General features: G+C 48.4%; 1 protein-coding gene across 1 annotated transcript in view; it reads right to left on the reverse strand.

Annotated features, from left to right (window-relative positions):
- Hex-A (Hexokinase A) overlaps positions 1-25432 on the reverse strand; it is a 100676-nt gene that overhangs the window by 66407 nt on the left and 8837 nt on the right. The window lies entirely within an intron of this gene.

Here is a 25432-nt window from a genome sequence, read left to right on the forward strand (position 1 = left end):
AAAATCCTCAGAGGAATCGACCGGGTAAACAAGGATAAACTATTCAACACTGGTGGGACGCGAACAAGGGGACACAGGTGGAAACTGAGTACCCACATGAGCCACAGAGACGTTAGAAGGAACTTTTTCAGTGTCAGAGTAGTTAACGGATGGAATGCATTAGGCAGTGATGTGGTGGAGGCTGACTCCATACACAGTTTCAAATGTAGATATGATAGAGCCCAGTAGGCTCAGGAATCTGTACACCAGTTGATTGACAGTTGAGAGGCGGGACCAAAGAGCCAAAGCTCAACCCCCACAAGCACAAATAGGTGAGTACACACACACACACACACACACACACACACACACACACACACACACACACACACACACACACACACACACACACACATCCAGAAAGTAGCCTGTAACAGCTCTCTAACTACCAGGTAGCTATTTACTGCTAGGTAACAGGGGCAACAGGGTGAAAGAAACTGCCCATCTGTTTCCGCCGGCTCCAGGAATCGAACCCCGGACCACAGGACTACGTATCCAGCGTGCTGTCCACTTAGCCACCAGCGCCCGTGCACCAACCACGCGTATGTGTGCGTGTGTAAGAGAAATATATGTAGTAGACATAATAGAGTAAAAATAAATTAGTCAGAAAGGCGGGGTTCAAAAAATACAAATAGTAAATACAAATAGTAAATACACACACACACACACACACACACACGCACACACACACTGGAGTATGCAGCTCCATCCTGGAGTCCATACCTAGTTAAACACAAGAGGAAGTTAGAGAAGATTCAGAGGTATGCTACCAGACTGGTCCCGAAGCTGAGAGGAATGAGTTACGAGGAAAGGTTAAGGGAGCTGAACCTCACAACCCTGGAAAACAGAAGAGTAAGGGGAGACATGATAACCACCTACAAAATTCTCAGGGGAATTGACAGGGTGGACAAAGACAAACTCTTTAGCGCGGGTGAAACACGAAGGGGACACAGGTGGAAACTTAGTACCCAGATGAGCCACAGAGACGTTAGAAAGAATTTTTTAAATGTCAGAGTAGTTAACAGGTGGAATGCATTAAGTAGTGTTGTGGTGGAGGCTGACTCCATACACAGTTTCAAATGTAGATATGATAGAGCCCAGTAGGCTCAGGAACCTGTACACCAGTTGATTGACAGTTGAGAGGCGGGACCAAAGAGCCAGAGCTCAACCCCCGCAAACACAACTAGGTGAGTACACACACACACAATGTACGTGAATGACACTAGAAACAATAGTTAAAGCCAAATGGGTTGAACACCTAGAGAGTAATGACAATAATGGACAAACAGTCTGGTTTTCGAACAGGAAGATTCTGTGTAACAAGTCTACTTAGTTTTTATGATAGAGCCACAGAGATAACACAGGAAAGAGGTGGCTGGGTTGACTGAGTCTATCTGGACCTAAAAAAGGCTTTTGACAGAATCCCACACAAGAGGCTGTTCTGGAAACTGAAACATGCTGGAGGGGTGACAGAGAGACTTCTGACATGGATGAAAAACTTTCAAACGGACAGACAGATGATGGCAGTAATCAGAGACAATGTATCTGACTGGAGGAGTGTTACTAGCGGAGTACCACAGGGTTCAGTTCTTGCACCAGTAATGTTCATCGTCTACATAAACCATCTACTAGAAGGAATACAGAATTATATGAACATGTTTGTCGATGATGCTAAGATACTGGGGAAGATAGGAGGCGCAGACGATTGTAATGCCCTTCAAATTGATCTTGATAAAATAAGTGCTTGGAGCGTCAAGTGGCAGATGGAATTCAATGTGAATAAATGCCGTGTTATGGGATGTGGAATCCGATAAAATAGACCACACACAACTTACAAATTATGTGGAAATGAATTACAGAACTGTAATAAAGAAGGAGACCTGGGGATGGTTTTGGACAGTAAACTGTCGCCAGAGGAACACATAAAGAACATTGTGAGAAGAGCGTGTGTGTCGCTTTCCAAGTTTAGATTTGCTTATAATTATATGATTGGTGAAATACTAAAGAAACTGTTCATGACTTTTGTAAGACCAAAATTAGAATATGCATCAGCTGTATGGTTCCTAAATCTCAAGAAGCACATTAATAAACTGGAAAAGGTGGAAAGGCATGCTACAAAATGGCTTCCGGATCTGAAAAACAAGAGTTACGAGGAGAGAGGCGTTAAAAATGCCAAAACTAGAAGATAGAAGAAAGAGGTGATATGATCACCACTTAGAAAATACTAACAGGAATAGACGAAATTGACGAAGCAGAATTCCTGAAACCAGCAGCTTCACGAACAAGAGGACACAGATTCAAGCCAAGAAAACAGAGGTGCCGAAAATAATATTAGAACATTTTCTTTTCCAAACAGAGTGGTAGACGGCTGGAACAAGCAAAGTGAGAAGGTGGTGGAGGCCAAGACTGTCAGTAGTGTCAAAGCGTTATACGACAAAGAGTGCTGGGAAGACGGGACACCACGAGCGTAGCTCTCATCCTGTAACTACACTTAGGTAATTAAACACACACATGCAGAGGTCCTCGCGACCGAGTGGACAGCGCTCGGGGGTCGTAGTCCTAAGGGCCCGGGTGTGATTCCCTGCCGAGGCAGAAACAAATGGGCATAGTTTATTTAAGCTGATGCCTCTGTTCACCTAGCAGTAAACAGGTATACCTGGGAGGTAGCAGTTCTCCATCATCCCATCCAAAAAGTATGAGGCTAACCCCATGCTTCTACAAGCTTCTACCTTCTCAACATTAGGAGTGGATATGTGTTATGTAGACGAGAGTGGTGTGGAGTGAAGGGAAGCAGCTGCAGGGTACAGCAGACTGCTTCACCTTGGACACCTTGTGAAGGTAGTCATCTCAGTTACATGCAGATTACACATCACACAGCTGATGGTGCCTCCAGATATCACACCTGACCACATAAACTTTACGTGTGTACACTGGAGCGAAGAGTTTGGTTCTTCAGCAGCTGATACTCGTGTGTGATGCAGGACTGCCACCACAGTCATTGGCTGCTTCCCTCCCGGCTACACCTGCAGTCTGCTGTTCGCACCTCTTGTGCCACGCTGGCAACTACACATCAGGTAATGACAGAAATAATGTTTTAGAATAAAGATTGTTAACAGTTTCTCAGGCACTTTCTAGCTTAGAAGCCTAAACCAGAACCCAATAAAAGCCATCTATACAGCCTTGGTTAAACCAATATTGGAATATGGAACACCGGCCTGGGATGTGCACCTCGTGAAACATAAAACCAGAATTGTTCTTGACCTACTTGTCTCCAACTTGGCTCACTATCCTGGAGGAGAGAAGAAACATCTAGGGTTCATGATCGCAGCATGCAAGATACTGGAGGGAAGTGACAAGGTCGACAAGTATACCCTCTTTATACTTAGAGAAAATAGAACGAGAGGCCATAAGTAGAAGCCGGAAGCGGAAATGAGTGAAATAAATGTAAGGGTTGACTCGTACCCTGTACGGGCGGTCAACAAGTGGAATGACTGGAAAGAAATTTTGGAAGTCACCACCATCCAAAATTTTAAGGTCAGACTACAAAGAATTAGTTAATTTATAACACAAGAGGAACAACAAGGCTAGTAGGCGGGGCATAAAGAGCTAGACTTCACTTCCCCCGTAATCCAACCCGTCCTTGACTCAAGTCCATTCCATCCCAGCCCGTCCTCAAAACAAAGACCCAAAAGTGATTCCATCCACCCGCCAAACCCCCAGCTGTTTATGAATGAAAAACGGTTTGCACACGACTCACAACTGATTTCGTTCGAACACTTCCGGAACAAGTGCTTCACTGACGAATTTTGTTCGAACTACAATGCTATAAATGCAGCCCGTCCTCCAAACAAAGATCCAAAAGTGATTCCATGCACCCGTCAAACCCCCAGCTGTTTATGAATGAAAAGCGGTTTACACACGACTCAAGGTAAGGTGTGTGTATGTATGGAGGTGGGTGTGCGCCTGCTCGTGGACACTTGGTGTCTATCTTTAATCTTGAACCATGCAGGTACCCTCCTTCCACAGGCTCTTACCTGCCCACCCTTCCTGGCTCTTATCCCTCCCTCTCCCCCTCTCTTACTGTCTCCCTCACCCCCTTCTCTTTCCTTCACCCCCCCCTCTCTCACCGTCTATCTCCTTATTACCCATCTCTCACAGTCTCTCTCTCCCCCTGCCCCCCCTCTCTCACTATCTCTATTCCTGCCCCCTTCTCACTGTCTTCCTTGCTCCTACTCTTCACTCACTGTCTCACCTTCCTCTCCCTCTTACTCTTAACTCTCCCAAAAGAACCCATTTATTAATGCTGATAAAATCTTAACATTGGCTGGAGGGAGTGTGTTAATGGCAGAGGCGGCCAGGCCAGCCGGCCGGGGCTGGTGTTCAAAGGTGGGCAGTTGTCCCTTGGCGGGATGGACGCACTCTAACACACCCTCTGGACGGGGGGTGGACTGGTGCCCGCAGGGTGACGTCCTGTGGACGGGGGGGTGGACTGGTGCCCCGGTGGTGGACCCATGTGTGGTCATGGGTCCTCCTACGGGCCGTGCGGGTGTAGGGGAGCTCGTGGGTTGAGGTCAAGGAGTCAAACCTCACCCACACTACACGTCACAATAGATGGATGGGAGACTTGTGGCAAGGATAGAAGGGGAACTGTTGATGATTAAGGCGAGCTTGGGTGAGGATAGTTAGTGGATGGGAGGTGTAGCATGGCGGTTGCGCTCATCCTGTCTCACAAAATATAAGAATCAACACTAAAAATGCTTACATTACCCTGTACATTTGTCAGCTGTCATAACCTGGAATATTGTCAGAGATTTGGCGCCACCCGGCCAGCCTACCCTCTCGTTACGGCGCCCGCCTGCGCGCTCCCCTGGTACCTAATGTCTTTACTACAGGTTTACCTTCCCCACACTCCTACACTGGATACAACTAATGGTCCTTCTTGTTAAGTGCACCTAATGGGGGTTTACCACAGGCCAGGGTAGTCACGTTGTGAGACAATAGTGACAGATCACAGGCCAGGGTAGTGACGTTGGGAGACAATGGTGACAGATCACAGGCCAGGGTAGTCACGTTGTGAGACAATAGTGACAGATCACAGGCCAGGGTAGTGACGTTGGGAGACAATGGTGACAGATCACACAGGGTAGTGACGTTGGGAGACAATGGTGACAGATCACAGGCCAGGGTAGTGACGTTGTGAGACAATGGTGACAGATCACACAGGGTAGTGACGTTGGGAGACAATGGTGACAGATCACACAGGGTAGTGACGTTGGGAGACAATGGTGACAGATCACAGGCCAGGGTAGTGACGTTGGGAGACAATGGTGACAGATCACAGGCCAGGGTAGTGACGTTGTGAGACAATGGTGACAGATCACACAGGGTAGTGACGTTGGGAGACAATGGTGACAGATCACACAGGGTAGTGACGTTGGGAGACAATGGTGACAGATCACACAGGGTAGTCACGTTGGGAGACAATGGTGACAGATCACACAGGGTAGTGACGTTGTGAGACAATGGTGACAGATCACACAGGGTAGTCACGTTGGGAGACAATGGTGACAGATCACACAGGGTAGTGACGTTGTGAGACAATGGTGACAGATCACACAGGGTAGTGACGTTGTGAGACAATAGTGACAGATCACACAGGGTAGTGACGTTGTGAGACAATGGTGACAGATCACACAGGGTAGTGACGTTGTGAGACAATAGTGACAGATCACACAGGGTAGTGACGTTGTGAGACAATAGTGACAGATCACACAGGGTAGTGACGTTGTGAGACAATGGTGACAGATCACACAGGGTAGTGACGTTGTGAGACAATAGTGACAGATCACACAGGGTAGTCACGTTGTGAGACAAAATATTAATAATATTGCAGAGAGTAAAGATTATATTTGCTAGATATAGTTACTTACAATCTTGAGAAGACCTTACAATGTACACTACATCAAGCTCCTGTGGAATGCTACTCAGGTTTAGGTTGATATACAGTTATACGGATGGAAAAATCCTAAAATTATTATACTGTGCAACACTATTTTTGTCCCTGGATAGTAAGTGATATTTTCTAATGGCTTATGGCTCCAAAGTATAGAAGAGTGGCATTATTCCCCTAAAACTTTGCTTTGACTTTTATGTAGAACTGTGACAATTGTAACACTATATGTAATGTTGAGACGCTAACAATATAGCAGTAATGTGTGTGTGTGTATATAATATAAATATGTAGAGAGGTAAAGGGGAGTGTGAGGCACCTGCGGGAGTGAAGGCGTGACACACCAACTACCAGACATGTATACACAAGGCGGGATAATATCACATGGAAGCTCTGGTTACTATACAACACCCGCCACCATCCCTCACATTAGGCTTCTCATAACTACAGTATGGTGAACGACCCACAGTGAGGGAAGAAGGCCATATGACACCACAATATTACAGCCTCCCAAACTTACTCTTGATAATTACTTGTGACATTATGAATTATTAATTTCTGCAGCTTGGTTCATTATTACTTTAGGTAATAAATGGCTGCAAGTTAATGCCTAAATTAAAATGTCTATGATTTAATGCTTAAGGTATTATATGGCGTGGCTTTTACTAAGCCTTTAATGACACTCGACCAGCCACGTGTTGACAGTGGTCCATAGCGTCCAGAGTGTAAGGCATTAAGTGTGAGGACAGGTAGTGATTTAAAGGCAAATTGACCTATAACCGTATTATGCTTTTAATGATTGTTGTTAGTGAGCGTGTGATTGTGACAACCCCAGTATGATTGTTGTTAGTGTGGCGGGTGATTGTGACAACCTCAGTATGATTGTTGTTAGTGCGGCGGGTGATTGTAACAACCCCAGTATGATTGTTGTTAGTGTGGCGGGTGATTGTGACAACCCCCAGTATGATTGTTGTTAGTGAGCGTGTGATTGTGACAACCTCAGTATGATTGTTGTTAGTGAGCGTGTGATTGTAACAACCCCAGTATGATTGTTGTTAGTGCGGCGGGTGATTGTGACAACCCCCAGTATGATTGTTGTTAGTGCGGCGGGTGATTGTGACAACCTCAGTATGATTGTTGTTAGTGCGGCGGGTGATTGTAACAACCCCCAGTATGATTGTTGTTAGTGCGGCGGGTGATTGTGACAACCCCAGTATGATTGTTGTTAGTGCGGCGGGTGATTGTAACAACCCCAGTATGATTGTTGTTAGTGCGGCGGGTGATTGTGACAACCTCAGTATGATTGTTGTTAGTGCGGCGGGTGATTGTGACAACCTCAGTATGATTGTTGTTAGTGCGGCGTGTGATTGTAACAACCCCAGTATGATTGTTGTTAGTGCGGCGGGTGATTGTGACAACCTCAGTATGATTGTTGTTAGTGCGGCGGGTGATTGTAACAACCCCAGTATGATTGTTGTTAGTGCGGCGGGTGATTGTGACAACCCCAGTATGATTGTTGTTAGTGCGGCGGGTGATTGTGACAACCTCAGTATGATTGTTGTTAGTGCGGCGGGTGATTGTAACAACCCCAGTATGATTGTTGTTAGTGCGGCGGGTGATTGTGACAACCCCAGTATGATTGTTGTTAGTGCGGCGGGTGATTGTGACAACCTCAGTATGATTGTTGTTAGTGCGGCGGGTGATTGTAACAACCCCAGTATGATTGTTGTTAGTGCGGCGGGTGATTGTGACAACCCCCAGTATGATTGTTGTTAGTGAGCGTGTGATTGTGACAACCTCAGTATGATTGTTGTTAGTGCGGCGGGTGATTGTGACAACCTCAGTATGATTGTTGTTAGTGCGGCGGGTGATTGTTACAACCCCAGTATGATTGTTGTTAGTGCGGCGGGTGATTGTGACAACCCCAGTATGATTGTTGTTAGTGCGGCGGGTGATTGTGACAACCTCAGTATGATTGTTGTTAGTGCGGCGGGTGATTGTAACAACCCCAGTATGATTGTTGTTAGTGCGGCGGGTGATTGTAACAACCCCCAGTATGATTGTTGTTAGTGCGGCGGGTGATTGTGACAACCCCAGTATGATTGTTGTTAGTGCGGCGGGTGATTGTAACAACCCCAGTATGATTGTTGTTAGTGCGGCGGGTGATTGTAACAACCCCAGTATGATTGTTGTTAGTGCGGCGGGTGATTGTGACAACCCCAGTATGATTGTTGTTAGTGCGGCGGGTGATTGTAACAACCCCAGTATGATTGTTGTTAGTGCGGCGGGTGATTGTAACAACCCCAGTATGATTGTTGTTAGTGCGGCGGGTGATTGTGACAACCCCAGTATGATTGTTGTTAGTGCGGCGGGTGATTGTGACAACCCCAGTATGATTGTTGTTAGTGCGGCGGGTGATTGTGACAACCCCAGTATGATTGTTGTTAGTGCGGCGGGTGATTGTAACAACCCCAGTATGATTGTTGTTAGTGCGGCGGGTGATTGTGACAACCCCAGTATGATTGTTGTTAGTGCGGCGGGTGATTGTGACAACCCCAGTATGATTGTTGTTAGTGCGGCGGGTGATTGTAACAACCTCAGTATGATTGTTGTTAGTGCGGCGGGTGATTGTGACAACCCCAGTATGATTGTTGTTAGTGTGGCGGGTGATTGTAACAACCCCCAGTATGATTGTTGTTAGTGAGCGGGTGATTGTAACAACCCCAGTATGATTGTTGTTAGTGCGGCGGGTGATTGTAACAACCCCCAGTATGATTGTTGTTAGTGAGCGGGTGATTGTAACAACCCCAGTATGATTGTTGTTAGTGCGGCGGGTGATTGTGACAACCCCAGTATGATTGTTGTTAGTGAGCGGGTGATTGTAACAACCCCAGTATGATTGTTGTTAGTGCGGCGGGTGATTGTAACAACCCCCAGTATGATTGTTGTTAGTGAGCGGGTGATTGTAACAACCCCAGTATGATTGTTGTTAGTGCGGCGGGTGAGTTAACACGTTTTACAACCTGCTCTCAACAAGGAAAACAACTTTTTCTGTTGTTTGGGTTGTGGGAAGGTGGGGGTGGGGGCGGGGGCTTCCGGTCCCCGTGCCAGGCCTCGTCACGTCTGCCTGTCTCAGTCTGCACAAGTTTTCCTCCTTGTTATAAACGTTTCACGCAGGAGGATGCAATTATTTGGTTTACAACAGACTTTTTTTTCCATCACATAACTTTGATACAACATAAGACTTGTGATTTGTATGTTGTTATGTAGTATTTTACGGTATATACGGAAGGGTGTCGGCAACCAGGTTGTGGCGACCAATATAAATACGCCACCTGTGGCTGTCCTGTATACATGTGTATAATGGTAGCCAGGAGCTGGTCGCTGGAGTGGAGGAGGGACCAGGTTGTGGCGACCAACACCACTGACGTATAACAGTCTGGTATCGTGATAAGCAGCGCACTCCTTACAAGCACCAGGTCTCACCTCGACACTTTTCTCTGGCTTCACCCATCTAGGCCAATAGCTCACGTGTCTGGCCGGGACAGTGGTTCCTCGTGTCTGTTTGGCCGGGACAGTGGTTCCTCGTGTCTGTTTGGCCTGGACAGTGGTTCCTCGTGTCTGTTTGGCCTGGACAGTGGTTCCTCGTGTCTGTTTGGCCTGGACAGTGGTTCCTCGTGTCTGTTTGGCCTGGACAGTGGTTCCTCGTGTCTGTTTGGCCAGTCTGGGTGTGGACAGTACGTGCTTCACTGCACGTCAAGGGTGTGTGGACAGTTACGTGCTTCACTGCACGTCAAGGGTGTGTGTGGACAGTTACGTGCTTCACTGCACGTCAAGGGTGTGTGTGGACAGTTACGTGCTTCACTGCACGTCAAGGGTGTGTGTGGACAGTTACGTGCTTCACTGCACGTCAAGGGTGTGTGTGGACAGTTACGTGCTTCACTGCACGTCAAGGGTGTGTGTGGACAGTTACGTGCTTCACTGCACGTCAAGGGTGTGTGTGGACAGTTACGTGCTTCACTGCACGTCAAGGGTGTGTGTGGACAGTTACGTGCTTCACTGCACGTCAAGGGTGTGTGTGGACAGTTACGTGCTTCACTGCACGTCAAGGGTGTGTGTGGACAGTTACGTGCTTCACTGCACGTCAAGGGTGTGTGTGGACAGTTACGTGCTTCACTGCACGTCAAGGGTGTGTGTGGACAGTTACGTGCTTCACTGCACGTCAAGGGTGTGTGGACAGTTACGTGCTTCACTGCACGTCAAGGGTGTGTGTGGACAGTGCTACACCCAGGACAATGGTACACTGCTTGCAATAGTCAGGCCTGGTGAAGGTCACAACCCTGGTCGTGGTGCCAGGAAGGGCCTATATTGTTAAGACAAGAACCGGAACTTGTCTACACAACAGTATTAACTAATGTTAACACACTACCAACAGTAAGCATCTACAATTCAGAGTGCTCTCTACTCTAGCTTTTATTATATCATAGGAGATCCAAGATCTAAGGATCACAAAGGCAATTTAAAAAGTAAATTATATATATGCCATTGTATATTCCCTCATGTGTGTATCATAATTCAACCATGTCACCTGATATTCGAATGTCACCATTAATACACAATTTGAGTCACCATACAAGGAATTGAGAGCAACCACGACTGACTGCCCCTGAACATCACACAACACATAAGTTGAAAAACACATAATATATGACAACCTTTCAGTGCACTCACTACAGTCTCTGAGACTAGGTTTGGTACAGGAGGGGGGGGGGGGGATGGGTGACTGAAGACAGTCCACCACCCGGCCTGGGGCGGCCAGTCTGGGGCTGCTGTAACCTCTCTGGAGTAGCGAATCTGTTGTACTGCTCAATGTCTCAAATGTACAGTTCCACCGGTATTTATTGGGGAACCGGGAGCTATATTCCACCTACCATTAGGTAGCCTCTGGCTATCTTCCTACCACACCTATACAGCGGCTTGTTTGATGGCAACAACATGGCCAGCCGTCTGCAATTAACAGCTTAGCAGAAGCGAGGTCACCGTACACGATTGTAGCGAGTAGATTATCCCAATAATATACTCGCTCTAAACGCATTAGCCTAATGAGTGAAGCAAAGCTCTTCTTAGTACTAATGCGTTTGGAGCGAGTATATTATTGGGATAATCTACTCGCTCGCTACACGACCTGACCTCTGCTCACCTTGTGAACATTGTCTCGAAAGGTGTGACTTTATATAGTGCTAAGGACCGACACCCTGGCGCCACCAGCTAGTGTGACTTGACTCGTTTTATGTAAAATATTAAAAGACTCATTTATGGTGTTACAGTCGTCAGGCCGGCGATACGTCAACACAATGTGAATTAACTGCTTCGGTCATTCGTTGACCAGGAAAAAGGACAACCATGATTGGTGGGCTGTTTCCCGCCATTCAAGATGGCCTGCATGCTGTCTCCGAATCAGTCGTTCAACATATTTATTCAAGGGCCTCGACGAGAACAGAAAGCCGGCGGCTTGTCAAATGTCCTCCCTCCTCATTTGTCCTGATGATTTTATAGAGCTGGATTTGAATTGAGGCAATGATTTTGGCATTTATGGCCTTGGCGAGTAGGCGGTTCCATGGGTTTTTAAACTCTATGGGTGAAAAAAACTCCTGTTTTTCGTACTACATTGTGACTTGTTGAGCCTGAACCCGTTGCTCCTGTTGGTGTTACACGGAGAGAAGTGTACCCCCACTTCTCGGTGCATATGAACTGAATTAACTTTAGTTGCTGGACTATGTTGTGGACTAATGTATAGCTTAGTCCTGGATACCGCAGGGATGGTCGGTCAGTTCTTGTGGTGACCTTAACCCCCCCCCCCCCCCCCCGCGGCTGGTATTGGCCTGAGGCATAACACCAGACATGCTGGATGGTCAGTGCGCTATTGTGGCCGCCTTAACCCTCCCGCGGCTCCTACGCCTTAGGCCTAACACCATACCAAACGAGAAAGTATGACTGAGGAGGAGCCCAGGGTCACCTTCACCTCCCACGGTGTACACACCTGACACTAGCACGACACACCTCCCACAGTGTACACACCTGACACTAGCACGGTGTCCACTAGTGGTAGTGGACCCCGTGCCCATCTTGTGGGTGGTTGAGGAAACATATAGAGACAGATAATAGGTTCAGGAAGTGAACCGCCAAATTCATGTAGGTTGGCAAGTTAGAATCTTGTCAGTCAAGTTACACAACGTATTGTGTAAGTTGTATAATCTCAGCACTCGGTATAATGAACCACAATAACTCTAAGGCTAAGCTAATCAGTTGACATTAATGGTGAGTTAGTTACACGTAATTTGATTGGTAGGAGGCAGACGGGAGCCGTGCAGGGACGGGTGTGGAGAGTCTTGACACACAAGCACTGCTTACACTAAGCAAACTTGGGACATTTGGACAAGATTTCTGGTAAACTGCTGAGAGGGAAGGAGAAGGGAACTATCAAGAGAAAGCACGAAGCCATTACGACTATATAGGACTTGGAAGGAATGGTGCCCAACCACTTGGATGATCGGGGATTGAACGCCGACCTGCATAAAGCGAGACTGTCGCTCTACCGTCCAGCCCAAGTGGTTGATCTCCGGACATGAGGGAGATGCAGGAAATGACACCAAGGCGTTGATAAGAGACGTGGGCGCTCTCAGGTACCTAGAACAACTGCTATTCCAAGAATGAGTTTTTGTCACGTTGGAGAGCGTTGGGGACTTACCTAATAGTGCCAGCTAGTGGCAGTCTCTGAGGCGTTAGTTCTAACTTGTCTGGCCTTCCAGTACTGTTGTGGAGTCTGGGGTTGTGTATGGAGGTGGCTTCCACTACTTCACTCAGTGGGTTCCCCATTGCTGACCACAAGAGTACAGGTACTTTGGTCAGTGAGAGGGGTCGGGGGTGTCTTCTGGAAGGAGTTACCACTGTCTTCAATTGCCAGAGATAATGATTATGTGATCTCGCCTCCACTGTAGCCTCCACCGTCGCCTCCACCGTCGCCTCCACCGTCGCCTCCACTGTAGCCTCCACCGTCGCCTCCACTGTAGCCTCCACCGTCGCCTCCACTGTAGCCTCCACCGTCGCCTTCACTGTAGCCTGCGAAATTTTCCGAAAAATTCGAAAAGGGTTGTCGCAGACAGGAAGCTACGGCCTCCCTAGTCTTTCCTTACCAATTGTGACTGAAACCAAAGTGTGTAATCTGAGACAGGTCTTACATTAGTGTTGGTAAGACTAAGAGCAGCAGTCATGTCAAGAGTCGCATAACAAGTTAAAATCAAGAGAATAGACGAAGTGTATGGTGAGACATCCAGGCGGGCCCCGGCAGCGGAGTGATGCAACTCGGCCGCACGGTGACGTCATCACGTCAGAGTATCCAGTCTCCCTAAAATTATTTCACTGTACGTGCGTCCCGCCACGTCCGTCCCGGCCTACTGCTGTACCCCTGGTGACCTGGGGTGGTGCTGGGTCTCCAGGCATAGTGGTCTTGTCTCTGGTGACCCAGGTCACCCAACTGCCGAAGAACCCCTTTGTCTCACCCTTATCTAAGGATTCCATATTCGTATTTCTAGCCTGTCATTTAAAACGCAATCTTCAATAGTTGTATGGGTAGATTATTACCTTTGGCGAAGACCAAGTTGTGTAGTATCAGTGTGACGGATCCCCGTGGCCTTCCTGCTCCTGGCAGCGCAGCAGGAAGTGGGAAGCGACTCTGGCCAGGTTATGTACTGGCCACGTACACCATTAACTCATGGCCAGCTGATGGAATAAAACCTGGACGTCATTACCCGCACTACACAGTCTCGGTAACACTCGCGCCCCCTACAGTGTCCCCAGTGTCCCCACGGTCCCAAATCTTGTTTTCACACTGTTCCTTTGTCATTTGTTCCGCGATAATATCCTCGTGAATCTGATTCCTTTGACATTTTTCGTCTCGCGTCGTTTTGCTCCGATATTGGTATCGTGTGTGGTATTTAGGACTAATGTTCTGTGACACACACACATGCTCCTAACTAGTCTTCCACGTTCGGCGTGTTCTTTTAATAATTACTTACATTTCCACATGAAAGACCCTGGTAGCGACCAGTGCTTACATTGTAAGTATGGGTGAGAGTCTGATGGCTCCAGGTAACTAATCTCCCAACCCTGAGCACTCTCTGTGTCACCCTGAGCACTCCGTGTGTCACCCTGAGCACTCCTTGTGTCACCCTGAGCACTCCCTGTACAACCCTGAGCACTCTCTGTGTCACCCTGAGCACTCCGTGTGTCACCCTGAGCACTCCTTGTGTCACCCTGAGCACTCCCTGTGTCACCCTGAGCACTCCCTGTACAACCCTGAGCACTCCGTGTGTCACCCTGAGCACGCCCTGCACAACCCTGAGCTAGCAGGAACTGACACACTACATTACTGAATGTCTAGTCATTAAAGCCTCCAGATCTACTATAGTGAGGTACCTGCAGCCTTGCAATCACTTAACTCTGGTGTTGTTGACGTCCTCATAATGCACCTAAAGTTTGCCAGTGGAGGCTACTGATCTCATCACCCCGTATCAAATCAAAATCAAATGTTTATTTAGGTAAGGTACATACATACAAGAGATTTTACAAAGAGTGATGGATTTATAGATAGGGCTAGTACATACAATGCCTAAAGCCACTATTACACAAAGCGTTTCGGGCATCAACTAACACTCAGTCCACACGAGGTGTGGAGGCTTCTCCTGAAGCCAGTCCAAGTCTTGCATATAACCCCCAGCACTGTGGTGTGGGTGAAGTAGTTCATCAACCCGCCGCCAGCTTCACTGTCACAAAGATAACATGTTAAAGTGATGTATATCAAGGAGAAAATGTGAAGCTGGAGCGACCGGTTGATGAATCACTTCACCTACGCCAGAGTGCTTGGGGGTTATATGTTAGACTTGGACTGGCTTCAGTAGTAGCCTCCACACCTCCTGTGGTTTCTGGAGACTGCCAGGTTGTATAACTCTTACCATGTTTTTAGCATCAGGGAGCTCTTGACACTATGTAACCTATGATATCCCACTATGTAACCCATATCTGTAACCCATGATATCCCACTACATAACTCACTATGTAACCCATATCTGCATAAATGCAGATATAGATATATCTATATATGATAGTAGAGCAAATAAGTACTGTGGAAATGCCTCATGGATGTGGTGGGAGCCGAGCCGTTGACCCCCAGTTCTGAGGAGCGAATTGTCAGTCATGGTACTGGGCGACCCCTCGGCCCTGGCCGATCAATGCTGCTCCTCCACCTCCACCACCACTATCTACCGCTGCCACCACTACCACCTCCGTCACCGCCGCCGCCGCCGCCGAAAGTGTGAAGGTGAACATGTCAGTGTTAACAGATCAAGGAAATCTAACGAGAAATGGGAAAACTGTGTAAGACGCCATAGAATTACAGGAAAGCATTACAATCTCCAGGAATGTGGAGGCAAATGGCTGTTAGAGTTCAACCTCCAGAAGTGTGATTAATGAAGATAGGAAAGAGAGACAGGAGACAATACAAAAATATGTATCATGCCCGGAAAGAAACTATAGAAACCGGAAATTGAAAACTGCTGAGTGGAAATAATTCCAACAGCCTAACACTGGCAGCAGGGCCGGCCTTAGGAGATGCTGGCCTCAACTGGGAACATTTTTGGTGAAGCCCCTAGTCCAGGGGCCCTTTGGCCCAGGGCTAAGTAACGAGTCTCGCCACCCTTAGCTCTCCATGTGCTAAGGGGTGCACGTGGTTACCAATTGGTAACAATTAGATAAAGTGACATAAAGCCGTCAATGATCGGCCGGACGTTAGAAGCCGGAAGAGCATTAAATGTTACCGCTAAAGGTAACATTGGTAAGCAAGGTCCTGGTAAACATTGGTTGCTACCAGACTATATATACCGCCCATGTGAGGTAACTACCGGAGGATGCACCACCACCACCTCGAGTACCACCGCATGAAATACAAAACTAAGCCTAATTGTTCCAAGGTTTCAACAAGACCAGTGTTAGAATGGTGTGAAGCTACGAGCACAGCTTAAGGCAACTGAAACCACAACTTAGAGACGAGAAGGAACAAAGGGAATATGATCGCTGCATATAAGATATTAATGGGGGAATAGACGAGGAGTACAAGGAAAGGCTCTTTAAACCCACTTTGGCTGGACGGTAGAGCGACGGTCTCGCTTCATGCAGGTCGGCGTTCAATCCCCGACCGTCCAAGTGGTTGGGCACCATTCCTTCCCCCCCGTCCCATCCCAAATCCTTATCCTGACCCCTTCCCAGTGCTACATAATCGTAATGGCTTGATGTTTTCTCCTGATCATTCATTCTTTAAATGCTTTTTAAATTAGATATGGTGGGAAATTGTGGACACAGGCGAAGAGATGTAAGGAAATACTTGGTTGTTTGCCCGTTTCGGCCGGTTGGGGGCGGGTGTGTGTCTGCTCGCCTGTGCTGACGTGGCGTTACGATGGGGGTCCCTCTACCCCCAGTCGTCCGGGCTCAGTCTGTGGGACTAGAGTTCTCTGTGCGGGCTGGTTACCCGGAGATTGCCCTGGCTTGTGAACTGCTCTCTGTCCCTGTGTTTGCGATTTATGGGGTAGAGTTGGTAACGGCCCGTAGGGCCATTGTGAAGTTTGCAGAGGAGGCGGCGTATCGCGATTTTCTCCGGCGATACGAGGGGCGGACACTGCCCCTGCCGGATGGTGCGGGCACTGTCACCCTCTCGGATAGAAGTGGTGCACTTACTTACATCAGTGTGCATGGGGCTCCCTTGGAGTTTCCAGAGGCTCTGCTACGGCGGTATTTCGGGCGGTTTGGCGCAGTTGTTAGTGTGAGAGTGAACGTGGTGTCTTCTAGTCCTCTTAAGGGTGTGAGGTCTAACATTCGCACCCTGGGCATGAGACTCCGGGCGGATATTCCGTCCTCTGTGCGCCTTATGGGGTTCAACGTTCGGGTGTTTTACGCCCGTCAGCCGCGGACGTGTTATCGTTGTGGTCTTTTGGGCCATCAGGCTGCTGACTGTTCTGCGCCTCCTGTTGCACCAGTGAACCTCTTCAGTGAGGAGGATTTCCCGCCCCTTCCTGTGGGGGATGATTCGGTGGGTATGGACGTCTCTTCGGCTGAGGAGGTGCCCTCTGTAGCAGCTGTTGCTCCGCCTGTTGCGCCCCCTGTTGTTGCCGCATCTCCTCCGGAGGTTGGGTCCTCGCCTAGTGCTCCAGCTGGTGTCCCTGAGCCTCTTCCGCCTGCCGTTTGCTCGGTCCCCTCGTCTTCCAGTTCTTCCTCTGCTGTGTCTGTCCCGGTCCCTGCACCCTCGCCGTCTGTCCCGGCTGTGCTGGGAGCTGAGGTGGATCCGGAATTCCCTCCTGTGCCTGGCCTGGTGCCCCGTGTGGTTGAGGAGGCTGCCGTGCTGCGGCGTGCGTCGGTTCGCTCGGTTGGTGCTGCGCGGGTCGCTGAGTCTGCCTCCGGGTCTGATGATGTGCGGCCCGAGCCTAAGCGTTCCCGGCGTTCTTCTGTGTGGGCTGATGTTGGCGACTTCGACGAGTGTCGTCCTTCCGTTGACGGTGGCGTGGCTCCGGATGTGGTGCACACTACGGTGGTGGCGGAGGTACACTTGCCTGAGGATGCCGGTGCCGGCGTTTCGGCCTCAACCTCTGGTCCGGTGTCCGAGGGTCCTGCGTCGGATGGCTCCGGTTCTTCGTGGGCGGTGGTTCCCCCTGCTGTAGTTGGTGGTGAGCGGGGTGGCCTGGTGGTGATGTTGAGAAAGGATGCTCGCTCTGGATGTTCTGTGGCCCCTTCCTCGTTACCCGTTTCCTCGGCAGCGGTCTTGCCGCCTCTTCCGTTTCCTGCAGTCCCTTCCGTGTCTCCTGCGGTATCCGTGGAAGTGCTATCGTCTCAGCGTCCGACACCTGCTCCGATGGCGAAGGCGTGGCAGGCTCGGCGTCCCTCGTCCGCTTCTCCGGTGTCATCTGCTTCCTCGAAGGGCGTGGTTGGCGCTCCCCAGCCTCGTTATGCGACTTGCGTCAGTGACCTTAGGCTTTGGCCGATGCCGCCAGATATAGATGTTCCCGAGTTTATGATACCCGCTCGAGCGCGGGGGATCAAAAACCCTACCGACCTTGAAGATCTCGTCTGGGAAGCTTACAAGTCGAAATATCCTCGTGAGCAGTTCCCGGAGAAGTACATTTCTTACGAGGTTCCTCGCAAGTGATTTCTATGTATTTTGTGTTGCCTGGTTGTGGGGTGTGTATGTGAGTGGGTGGGGAGGGTATTGTTTCCCGGTTCCTGCGTGCTCCGGTTTGTTTTGGTTTTTTTTTTTGTATGGCTCGTGGGGGGGTGTGCGGATCCTATGCGTTAGTGTGTTCGGTTATGGATGTCGTGTGCACTTGTTTTTCATATTGTGTGCCCTTCAGGCTGTTGGCGTGTGCTCTTTCTGTTTTGCCTTCCGTTTGTTATGGCGGATCTGTTTTCTTTATTGTTATTGTCCTTATTCTTGTATGTTTCTCGCCTCTCTGTATGTATTTGAGGTGTTAGCAGGCTTGTTTTGTGTGCATTTTGTCCTGGGGTTTTCCCTTATGTTTGTTTTACACTGTGTTACTAATTGTGTATTGTTTGTATATGCATTTTTTTGTGGTCAGCCCTTCTGGCTGGCCTTCTATTGATTTGTTCCTTTGTCCTTGTACATATGTGTGCTTTGTACTTTGTTCTATGTTATATTTGTTCTGTTTTTCTTGTACGTTCTACGCATGCTTGCATGTAAAAATAAAAAAAAAAAAAAAAAAAAAAAAACTTAGAGACGAGAAGGAACAAAGGGAATATGATCGCTGCATATAAGATATTAATGGGGGAATAGACGAGGAGTACAAGGAAAGGCTCTTTAAACCCACTTTGGCTGGACGGTAGAGCGACGGTCTCGCTTCATGCAGGTCGGCGTTCAATCCCCGACCGTCCAAGTGGTTGGGCACCATTCCTTCCCCCCCGTCCCATCCCAAATCCTTATCCTGACCCCTTCCCAGTGCTACATAATCGTAATGGCTTGATGTTTTCTCCTGATCATTCATTCTTTAAATGCTTTTTAAATTAGATATGGTGGGAAATTGTGGACACAGGCGAAGAGATGTAAGGAAATACTCGTACCTTGTACGGATAGTCAATAAGTGAAGGTTCTGAAAGAAGTTGTGGAAGCCACCTCCTTCACAACTTGAAGGTCAGATGTAACAAGGAACTTGCCAATCATGAAAGTTGAAATAAAACTCGATAGATACAACAAGGTTAGTAGGCGGAGCATATAGAGGTAGACCCCACTTTCCCGTAGTCGGTGTTGGGTCACTTTTTGTACACCTACTGTGAGAACACCTTGGTGTGGCCTCCCAGTACACCTTGGTGTGTGTGGCCTCCCAGTACACCTTGGGGTGTGGCCTCCCAGTACACCTTGGTGTGTGGCCTCCCAGTACACCCTGGTGTGTGGCCTCCCAGTACACCTTAGTGTGTGGCCTCCCAGTACACCTTGGGGTGGGTGGCCTCCCAGTACACCTTGGTGTGTGTGTGGCCTCCCAGTACACCTTGAGGTGTGTGACCTCCCAATACACCTTGGTGTGTGGCCTCCCAGTACACCTTGGTGTGTGTGGCCTCCCAGTACACCTTGGTGTGTGTGGCCTCCCAGTACACCTTGGTGTGTGTGGCCTCCCAGTACACCTTGGTGTGTGTGGCCTCCCAGTACACCTTGGTGTGTGTGGCCTCCCAGTACACTCTGGTGCTAAGGGTTGTATACCTCGCCCTGGTGGCCTGGGGTTATAGTGTGGTGGTCAGGTGTTGTGTGGTCAGAGTGTGTAGGAGGCCTGGGATTGTTTGGTCATATGATGGACACTTTTGCTATTATTTTTAGTGCCTTGTTTCTCAGTGGTGGAAGTTTTGCATGTTTACCTTGAGGTGTGTGGAGGGTGTGGGACCAGCGGGACACCCTTGTGTGTCCGCTGGTCGGGAGTCCTCAGGTCACCTATACAACGCTTCCAGTGCCGGGATTGGCCAGCATATGTGGGCTGGAAGACCGCCATCTGTGGAGCCTGGCTCAATAATCCCTCGAGTCGTCAGTGATGTTTAATATTTATTGATATACTTGAAAGTGGAGAGAGTGTGTAGGAGGCACTGATCAACCAGGCTGTGACTCATACGTCAGGCTGCGAGCAGCCGCGTCTAACAGACTGGTTGATCAGTCCAGCAACCAGGAGGCCTGGTCGACGACCGGGCCGCGGGGACACTAAGCCCCGGAAGCACCTCAAGGTAACCTCAAGGTAGGCAGTAAGTCACAACAGTGTGACGACGGGTCCTGGACGGACCGACCCCACACCACTTCCCTGCCATATATGTGCCTTGTTATTTACCCGGAGTTATTTGTAGCAAACGGTGCGTACATGGGACATTATTGGGCCGCCGCTGACACGCACAGTACATCGGCACTTGTTTATAGTCGGTGGATGACCTTTGATCTTCCACCGACCTCGATGAAGCAGAGTGTGACTTCATGGGTGACTTTTGGTTGATTGTCCGAGACGCTATGCATACCCGTCGTGGCTTTACGTATTGTATGTACTACCTCTATCTTTAAATCTAACACAATATTTGTACTGTAACGCTGCAACTATGTATCTACTGTTCCTAAATAAATTATTATTATTATTATTTTCCTTGTGTTAATGTTTTGAGGCAGTATACTACAGTGCTGAGTCAGTGTCGTCGTGTGATCTGTGTGACGGAGAGCCCGGGCTTTATCCCGACCATTTACCACACACAACTCTTCTATTTTCAGAGAACCCGAGATGAGTAGCGTAGACTGGGTGAGTGTGGGAGGGGCCTCAAGCCTGGCTCACGCTCCATAATGTCCTATGCTTATACACACACCTACAGTTATATATCTATATGTACAAGAGTTGTTACAGTCTTGTACAGCCACCAGCACTCATAGCGTTTCGGGCAGGTCCTTAATTCTAATTTTCCCTTGAATACGACCCGCTAAATCGTTTAACAACCAGGTACCCGTTCACTGCTGGGTGAACAGAGGCTACAGTTAAGGATTGGTGCCAAGTAAATCCTCCCCGGCCAGGGTACGAACTCAGGCCATAGCGCTCGCGAAAGGCCAGGCGAGTATCTTACCCCTACGCCACGGAAACTGCATGGGATTAAACATGGATCTGGTGAGGGTGTTGCAACCTAAACTACAACTATTTGCTGAGTAAGCTACAGTAACCCGGATGAACACAAATAACCTAACCTATACATCTAAAAATAAAATAATTGCGAGGACGTTCAAGCGATCATAACTATGACCTTGTCTGCTCACCTAATGCGTCGCGATTTTAACGGAATCGACTAATCCGTTAAATATACGACGTATAAAGTAAAAATTACAAATGTTTTCTAGACATCAGCCTCGATAGGTTGGGAGGGTTGCTTGGGTTTGAATGCTTCTGATTAGACAAAACTTGTATTTTTAGCGTATGGGAGAGGACGGGCGGGGAGGGGGGGGGATGGACGGGCGGGGACGGGGGAGGACGGGCGGGGAGGGACGGGGAGTGCAGGTCGGCTCACACAGCCCCCACCTGCCACACACGGAAACATCTCACATATTAACATGTGGGGGTGTGAGGTGCGCGTCACGTCCCCGGTGTCACCCTCAAGTCATGGACCAGATGTGCTACCCCCACACACCTGGCCCGGCCCAGGTGTGTGGGGGTAGCCAGCAGCATTGGTGGAACTCTCTAGACCAGAGTTGGTGGAACACTGTGTGGGGGATGGTGGAACACTGTGTGGGGGATGGTGGAACATTGCGTATCGTATCGGGAAAACGCCTGAAAAGGAATGAAAACTTAAGGTGTTTTCATGGGGTGAGGGAGGTAGGGAGGTGTGAGGAAGGAGAGGTCCGGGGAAAGGGAAAGTTTAGAATGGGAGGGAGAGGAGGAGGAGGTCAAGGAGGAAAGTAAAAGAGTAGAATTTTAGACTAAGGAAGATTAAAGATGAAAAGTTGCTGCCACCATCCATTCAAGTTAGTAAGACAAGGACTGGAACTTGTCTGTACATCTAGCTGTTATCAAATGTTAGCATGTATCATGTATATCATGTATCAAGTGGAATCATGTACTTGTACACGCAAGAATCTTCAAGCCGGTAAACTCAGAGGACTCTACTAACTCGCCTCAACTGACAAAAATCTAGGGAACAAAATTAAAGTTAATTTAAACCAACAAGTTAATAAAATATATAACAAGTCATGTGAATGTCATAATTCAAACAGTTAAACTTTATGTTGACTATGTCAAGATAATACACAAGGTGAGTCACCACACAAGCATTTGAGGACACTACTGCCCCTCAAAATCACACAACACCTTAAGTTGGAAACACACCAAATTTGTCACCTTAAAGTTTAACTCACCAAAGTCTCTCAGCCAAAGTTTGATAGAGAGAGGGGGGGGGGGGGGAGAGTTGACAGAGTCCCCACCCGGCCTGACAGCGGTCTGGCTGCGGCCTCCCGACAAGTGATCTATCACGCTGTCCTGCTCGCTGTCAATCCTTGTGTCGAATGTACAGTTCCATGGGGATTTATGGGGGATCTGGGAGCTAACTCCACCTACCCAGTAAGATAGGGGTTTCCTATCCCTGGCCCTAGACAGCGGCTTGTTTCATGGGAACAACTAATCGTCTGCAATTATCGGCTTAGCAGAGGGCAAGGTCACTTCACCCGATGTGACCTGTTGTAATTAACACACTAGTGATGTGACTTTTTAATTGTTAAGGCCAGGCAACCTGACCCTTCAAATATCCCGTCTGGCTGACTTATGTTTTATGTGAAGTATTAAACTAAACACCTTTATGGTGTTACAGCTGTGTGGGGGATGGTGGAACACTGTGTGGGGGATGGTGGAACACTGTGTGGGGGATGGTGGAACACTGTGTGGGGGATGGTGGAACACTGTGTGGGGGATGGTGGAACACTGTGTGGGGGGTGGTGGAACACTTGAGAGCCCCCGTCGCCCGCGGGGAGGAGCGAGGCAGCGTGGGTCACACTGGGCCAGGTGGTGTAAGAGAGCATGAGACACGGGGAGCACCGCTGATCACACTCTAGTGTGTCCACCATCACCCAGGTGGAGGAAGGTGCGCCACACACCAACATTGTGTGGACCATCTTACAGGTTGACTCAGGCGGGTGTCGTCTGGTGACCTACACCCTCTACCAGGCTAAGCTCGGCTGCCACACGAGAACACCTCTCAACATTGTAACAACCTTCCATCACCAATACCATAATAACATTGATTAAAAAATCCTGCAAAGCTTTAATTAATAATTGTCGGTTACAAGGAACATTTTCAAAATTATTGTAATGTATTTCAAGAATAGAGACGAAGCTTAAGAAGGAGAACCTGCAGTCTTGAAGAGACTTGCAGTGAAGACAGGTAAAGGTTTGGCTGGAACTGCTGTTCATTACTTACTGTGGAGAACGGAGGCAACATAGAGGCTATAGGCGCGCGTCCTCCCCAACACCAACATGCAAAAACTCGTACAAAACTTTAGCTTGATGTCCGCTTAGTCGCTTCTCACCACCAGACAACCCACAGTGTTTCTTTGTCGGGGACAGGAAGCCTGTTAGTGTTGTAGAGCGGCACCCAGGCCAGCCACTGACCTTCACCACGGTGCTGCTCACAACAATGTACGAACTCCCGAGTATTTGTTTCCTGCTAGGTCAACACAGGCATCAGGTGAAAGGAAACATGGCCAAACGTCTCCGTCCTGGCCGGGAATCAATCCCCATATATTTCGGTGGAAACCAGATTTCGTTGACCACTGCCTCACCAGAAGCCTTCGAACCCTGGCCACCCAGCAACCTGTCCAGGCCGTTGTTCACTACCCAGTGTTCACTAGTCAGGACATTTTGACGGTAGCAACCTGTGCAGCCAACTAATAGGTCGCGTTTTTTACGTTAACGTAATGAACGTTACAATGCTTGGGTTTGTGAGTTTCTCCTTTGGCTGACAGGTCAAATATTTGTAGAGGCAAATCGAGCAGCGGGCGTCGACGGGTCGACAGTGTCGAGGCATTAAGTGCGAAGACAGGTTGTCCTAAAAAACATGTGTATGGGGCAAGTAACAAAGTCAATAAACTAACAGACGTTGTCACAGCTCGTATAAGACTTGGCTACAAGTATCTCTGGCAGTTCGGCTTGAATAGGGATCTAGATGAAGTAAAGTGTAAAGTGTGTGGACAAAGCAATGATAGGTTAAGTAATAATTGTAAATAAGAAGCAATAAGATGCTTATCTTAACCTACTAAGAAGGTTAGGTGAGGTTGGTGTTTTCTATGAAGCTTTTCAAGGTAAACTAAAATATTCACAATCAATTAGTATGTCACATATGCACTTATTAAATAAGCCAATATTGACTGTAAGCAAGTGCGAGAACGGGTTGCAAACAAAGACAGGGACACACACTCGAACACTATATCTTGGATTGTAGTAAAATTGAGCCATTTAGAGATAAATCTAAGCTCACGCTGTATGATATGGCAACCTATCTTATTACCTGCAATCCTTGCACTGTATCCATATTTCGCTTCCAGTAGATAAACGACATATGAGATTCAGAAACAAGTAGTGTATTGTGAAGACTAATAATAAACAGAAGCTCTCCTATGACTATCTTCATTGGTCAAACAATTATGTACTAGCGATAAGACTTACCATTAATGTATGATGACTTTACTGTAAATATGTAGCTCTTGAAATAGCACTTTCTCTGTAACTAGCTGACATTGTAACTATAAAGTGTGAAGGATAGATGAAATTGTTTAAGTAATAATCTAAGATGAGGACTGATAAAGACCTTTTGTGCCCTCTGTAATGTTTTTTGCGCTACCGCTCACAGGATGAGTATGGGGTGTACAATAATCTAGCCGCCTCCGGCGACAACAATCAAATCTTTCCTGCATGTTTATGTAAGATGAGACGGGAGAATAGGGGTGGAGAGTGACCAGAGTGAGAGTGTATCACTGCTCCTGACACAAGAGTGGCTCCCCCGAGGTGGTGGCGACAATGGTGTGTGTGAGACATACAACGGAAGACTCCATATGCTTCCTGAGTGGCGGGAAGTTGTGCGTGCAGGTCGCCGCCTCCAGCAGGCTCTTACTGACCATTAATATATCTGTTGGTTCCTGGCCTGGTTGTGTGGTTCAGGTGACTCCCTGGTTCAGGTGACTCCCTGGTTCAGGTGACTCCCTGGTTCAGGTGACTCCCTGGTTCAGGTGACTCCCTGGTTCAGGTGACTCCCTGGTTCAGGTGACTCCCTGGGTGCCGGGGTCAGGGGTCCTGGGTGCCGGGGTCAGGGGTCCTGGGTGCCGGGGTCAGGGGTCCTGGGTGCCGG

The sequence above is a fragment of the Procambarus clarkii genome, chromosome 89, assembly GCF_040958095.1.
Source record: "Procambarus clarkii isolate CNS0578487 chromosome 89, FALCON_Pclarkii_2.0, whole genome shotgun sequence".
Classification (NCBI taxonomy): Eukaryota; Metazoa; Arthropoda; class Malacostraca; order Decapoda; family Cambaridae; genus Procambarus; species Procambarus clarkii.